The sequence below is a fragment of the Juglans regia genome, chromosome 8 (assembly GCF_001411555.2).
Source record: "Juglans regia cultivar Chandler chromosome 8, Walnut 2.0, whole genome shotgun sequence".
Taxonomy (NCBI): domain Eukaryota; kingdom Viridiplantae; phylum Streptophyta; class Magnoliopsida; order Fagales; family Juglandaceae; genus Juglans; species Juglans regia.
Genome location: NC_049908.1, coordinates 15,996,048 through 16,002,009, shown reverse-complemented (window position 1 = coordinate 16,002,009; position 5,962 = coordinate 15,996,048). Strand labels below are relative to the sequence as shown.

Genomic DNA, 5,962 nt, shown 5'->3' with positions numbered 1-5,962 from the left:
CAAACACCTAGGTCTCGGGTCACCTTCCCACAGAAGGCATTCAAGGGATTTTTAACATTCCGCAATTTCCTTCAAATGCAATTTCAGTTAGGATCAAAGCATTTGGATTATGTATATGATGCATGCACTAACAAAATATTTACTAAATAACCTCAATAGATTTCATATCTAATCATCAATCAATATGCAACTCAAGAACATGGTTCTACCCTCCTTAAGCATCCATCGTGTCTTCAATCAACGATGAACCAAAAAATCCTAATTTCCATGCTCAATTAGTACATTATTTCCACTTTATCACACCCCCCAATTAGTTTTTTGCTAGACCCTTAGAATAGGAGCGATATACAAGGAAGGACCAATTCTCTTCTTTTTTCTAAAACTTTCTATCAAAGGTTTTCCTATCTAAGAACTTGTCAAAAACATAAGTCATTAATTCCATTGTTCAGGTTGTTTCTCATTTTAGAACTTCATGTAGTATAGAAACACTTATGCAAAGGAAACCAATAATGTAATTGCATGTCCAAACCTGTGATCAGTGATGTGCCTAGGTTATCAGAGTTGCTCACCATCCTCTACCAGGTTACTCCATAGTTACAGCTACCACATAAAGAAAAACCCTTTTCCTTAATTCAAAACCATTGTTATTTGTTAGCTTTCATGCTATCACACTTTGAAAAGCTTCCTTATTTCTTTTCTTACTAAAGCCTCGGTGACAGGTAGCATTTTCTAAAAGCACTTTTAATTTTTTTGTAATCTCTAGTTTGTCCCTTTTCTCATTTATCAATAGTATTTATTTATTTATTTGAACAGGAACTGTATACTTCATTCCTGTGTATTTTGTTTTCCTAAACCATTTAAGATGTGGTTCATTAAGGTATGCCCAGCTGCACTTTTCAAGTAATCCTAGTAGAAAAATATGACTCCTCAAGTGCCCTAGGTTGCAAAGGTAATAGTTTGGCAGTAAGCAAAGTGTTCACCATTTCCTTCATTCAAGTGTTACTTCATTAAATGAACCTCTCAACAGAACCACTTCATAGTTACTTATGTATCTATGAACTCATGATTCAGACAATTCTCTTTTAGTCATACCTAAGAAGTGTTTTCAACATAAAACTAGAATTGCCCTCCTTGTGAAAAGGGTTTTTTTTTTGTTTTAATTGCATATTCCCATACCCCCCAACGAAATTGAAGCATTGTCCTCAATGTGTGCATGAATAAGAGTAAATGAAGAGATGTTACCTGAGAGGCAGAACTTAAACATTTGAAAGATGTAAAACAAAAATATGGATGTCCTGCATTGCAGTCTCGAAAGATCAGAGACCCAATAGAAAACTTTGGAAAAACAAAACTCAGTAAAAGGGAAAATAAAGAAAGAAAGAAAAGAATAGTAAAAAAAACTAACTGAGGTGATTTAAACCTTCAGACTATAATGGAACTGAGTCAACTAAGAATTGGTTCTTGTAATGGGATGGATGAAGTGTCTAGTGCATAGGTCCCTAAAAATGGCTTGAGTCTCTGGCCATTCACCTTGAAAGTATTACCATTTAGTGGGTTTGTGATTTCTATGGCACCATGAGGAGAAATTGATTTTACTAGGTAGGGTCCACTCCATCGGGATCTTAGTTTTCCAAGGAACATATGAAGCCTAGAATTGTAGAGCAAGAGTTGCAGATTAGGTTCAAATTTTTTCCTAAGATGCACCAATTACGAAGCCTATCATGTAAGGCTTTCATATATTCCTTAGCTAGCTTAGAATTCTCATAAGCATCCCTCCTAAGTTCCTCCAACTCAAACAATTGTAGCCTTCTCAAAGAACCAGCTTTCTATATAAAATTAAACTTTTTCACTGCCTAGTAAGCTTTGTGCTCAAGTGCCACAAGGAGGCGGCATGCTTTGCCATAGACCAGCCTATATGGGGATATACCAAGTATAGTCTTATAAGCAGTCCTATATGCCTACAAGACATAAACCAACCTCAAAGACCAATCTTTTCTTGAGGGATAAATAGTTTTTTCAAGGACTTGCTTAATTTTCCTATTTGCTAATTCACCATGGCCATTGGTTTGTGGATGATAAGGGGTGGACAGTTTATGATGGATCCCATATTTTTTTTAAGAGTGATTCTAATGGTTTGTTGCAAAAGTGTGTCCCATTATCACTAATTATGGCTCGGGGCATGCCAAACCTAGACATTATGTTGTCTTTTATGAATTTGAGCACCACTTGGTGATCATTCTTTCTACAAGAGATTGCTTCCACCCATTTAGAAACATAGTCTACTGCCACTAGAATATAAATATACCCAAAGGACGGGGGACATGGGCCCATGAAGTCTAAACCCCAACAATAAAAACTCTCCAACACTAAGATTGGTTGCAAGGGTTTCATGTTCCTCCTAGTTATCCCTCCTAGTTTCTGACATGGTTCACACTGTTTGCAGAATTCAAAAGCATTCTTGAACATATGGGGCCAATACAAACCAAATTGTAAGATTTTAGCCATTGTTTTCTTTGTAGAAAAGTGACCACCACAAGCCTCATTGTGACAGGCGTAAAGGACAGAGGTTATATCAGTATCAGGGACACACTTACAGATTATTTGATTAGAACAATACTTAAACAAGTAAGGGTCATCATAAAAAGTATATTTTACCTCTACTTTGAACCTTTTTAAATCCTGAGGAGTCCATTGTGGAGATGCTTTTCCTGTCACCAAGAAGTTGACAATGTCAGTATACCAAGGTATATTTTCAATTGAAAGTATTTGTTCATCAGAGAAAGATTCAGAAATTGGCAAAGAAAAATTAGATTAAGTGACAATTAATCTGGACAGGTGGTTAGCCACCACATTCTCCACCCCCTTCTTGTCTTAAATCGTAATATTGAACTCCTACAGAAGCAGCACCCATCTAATCAGTTTTAGTTTAGCATCTTTTTTTGTTTACAAGTATTTCAAGACTGCATGGTCAGTAAAATAATTATAGGTGAACCAATGATATAAGCTCTAAATTTCTCTAGAGCAATAACAATGGCCAACAATTCTTTTTCCGTTGTGGAGTAATTCTTTTGAGCTCTAGTTAATGTTTTGCTAGCATAGTAAATTGCATAGGGTAGCTCGTTCCCAGGCTGACCTAGGACAGCTCCTATGGCAAAATCACTGGCGTCACACATGATCTCAAAGGGGAGGGACCAATCTGGGGCTTGCATGATAGGGGCTATAGTGAGTAGGTGTTTGAGTTGGTCAAATGCTTTTTGATGTTCTGTTGTCCACTCAAAAACAGTGTCATGCATAAGCAACTTACACAAGGGTTTAGAAACGAAGCTAAACCCTTGTATAAATCTCCTATAAAACCCTGCATGTCCTAAAAAATGACCTAATGTCCTTCACAATTTTAGGAGTGGGGAGCTTAGATATTAGGTCCATTTTGGACTTGTCCACCTCCATGCCCCTTTGGGATACTATATGCACCAATACAATACCCTATTGAGACATAAAGTGACATTTTTCCCAGTTTAACAGTAATTGCTTCTCTTCACACCTAGCCAAAACAGTTTGCAAGTTATTAAGACAATTCTCAAAGGAACTCCCAAAGAAAGAGAAGTCATCCATGAATACCTCTAGGTTGTTTTCACTTAAATCACTAAATATGCCTAAAGTGCATCTCTGAAAAGTTGCTGAAGCATTACAAAGTCCAAAGGGCATTCGTCTAAATGTAAAAGTCCCAAATGGGCAATTAAAAGTTATTTTTTCTTGATCCTTAGGAGCTATTTCAATTTGATAATAGCCTGAGAATCCATCCAAAAAACAGTAAAAGGCATGTCCAGCAACCTTTTTCAAGACTTGGTTAAGGAATGGTAAGGGGAAATGGTCTTTTCTAGTGGAAGCATTAAGCTTCCTATAGTCAATGCACATTCTCCATCTTGTGGGTACTAATTCATTTTTTTCATATTTTTACCACAGTCAGTCCAGATTTCTTTGGAACCACTTGGATGGGACTAATCCACTTACTATCAGAAATAGGGTAAATGATACCCACATCCAACAACTTGAGGACTTCATTCCTCACTACTTCCTTCATTGATAGATTAAACCTTCTTTGTATTTCTCTAGAAAGTTTAGAATCCTCCTCCAGGTAAATCTTATGACTGCAAATTAAAGGGTTGATACCCTTAATGTCAACCAAAGTCCAACCTATAGCCTTTTTATGTTTTATAAGGACCTTCAATAGTTCTTCTTCTTGTCTATTAGTTAAACAAGAAGATATAACAACTGGTAGGGTACTATTATGTCCTAGAAAGGCATACTTGAGTTCTGCTTGTAGGGGCTTGAGACCTAATGCTAGGATCTGATCCTTTATTTCCCTTTATGTTGGTTGTGCTGGGCTTAGCTGCTCCACTTTGGGTGTCCACTCTACTGGTTGTCCTGCATAAAATACAGCCACTGGTTTGTTAGGGAAAGATTATGCAATGATGTCCTCCAACAAGTTTACTTCTTGAGGTTCCTCTACTTCCTGGGTTGTCTGCAGAGATTAAATATGTTTAATTCAAGAGTCATATTACCAAAACTCAATTTTAAAAATCCACTTCTACAGTTAATTAAAGCATTAGAAGTAGCCAAAAATGGTCTTCCTAAAATTACAGGAGTTTGGAAAACAGAGTTAACATATGACTGCATCTCAAGGACAACAAAATCTACTAGATAATAAAACTTATCCACCTGCACTAGAACATCCTCCACCACCCCTTGGTATTTTGATTGACCTATCAGCTAGTTGCAAGGTTATTGAGGTTGATTTCAGTTGTCCTAGCCCTAGTTTCTCATATACAGTGTAAGGCAGCAGGTTCACACTAGATCCTAAGTCTAGTAAAGCATGGCCAATTTTAGAATTCCCAATGATGCAAGCAATAGTAGGGTTGATCTTTACTAGTTTAAATACCTCCAGAATCTTAGCCTGATTTTTCTCTTTATGAGAAACAGCTAACCTAGTGGGAAAAGGTGCAGATGCTTGACAGGTTGTCTCTTCAATTTTTACGAGCACTGGGTTAGAAACCTTACCATTGTTGTCCGCTTTAGGGGTAGGATTTTTTAAATTTTTTCCACTTCTGAAGACTGTGACAACCTTTACTTGCTTCAAGGTGGAGTCCTCTCCCATCTCTGACACTTAATGGATTTGGCCTTGAGGATTGGGTTGTGGTTGTGAAGGGAATTTCCCTTTCTCTTGAATGCTCAAAGTTGAAGTGATTCTTGTCAAAGATCCTCTCATGTCATTGATGCTTGAGAAGTTTTGTTGTTTATTGCTGCTTGCCCTTGCATGAACTACCATAGATTGGATGCTATCTGGTGGACAATATCTTCCAGCTTTCTCTTCTGGTTCACAGCTGCAGGTGTTGGGTGTTGGGGTGATCCTTTCATAGTTGGATGCAAGTTTGTTGCATACTGGTGAGGAACAGGTGGATGAGATGAGGACTGGCTGCCTGTTTATTCCTCCAAGTGAAATTAGGATGGTGAGGGCATGCATTAAGCAAATCCTTGAATCTCTCCCAACACTGATAAAAAGTCTCAATGTCTTTTTGAGCAAAATTCATAATTTGCTTTTTTAATGCATTAGTTCCATGCATAGAGAAGAATATTTTCAGGAACTCAATTTGCATTTCCTGCCATGTCCCTATTGTCTTAGGCCTTAATGAATTCAACTAGGTTTTAGCCTTTTCTTTTAGGGAAAATGGGAACAGTTTAAGCCTTATCACCTCCTCTGTACAGGTTCTGTCCATGACTGTACAGCAAAACTCCTTAAATTCCTTAATATGCAAATATGGGTTCTTAGACTCCATTCCATGGAAATGAGGTATAAGAGGGATCATGCCAGGTTTAAAATTAAAGTTGTTTGCATTCAGGGGTTGTATAATGCACGAGGGTGAACTAGTTCTAATCGGTTGTAAATAATTTTTAAGGGTCCTGT

At 37.4% G+C, this 5,962-nt stretch overlaps 1 non-coding gene across 1 annotated transcript; it reads left to right on the top strand.

Annotated features, from left to right (window-relative positions):
• Window positions 1–5,499: 5,499 nt before the first annotated feature.
• LOC118349361 lies at window positions 5,500–5,606 on the top strand. The gene has a single exon (XR_004802331.1). It is a non-coding gene; the product is annotated as a small nucleolar RNA R71 (small nucleolar RNA).
• The last annotated feature ends 356 nt before the right edge of the window (window positions 5,607–5,962 follow it).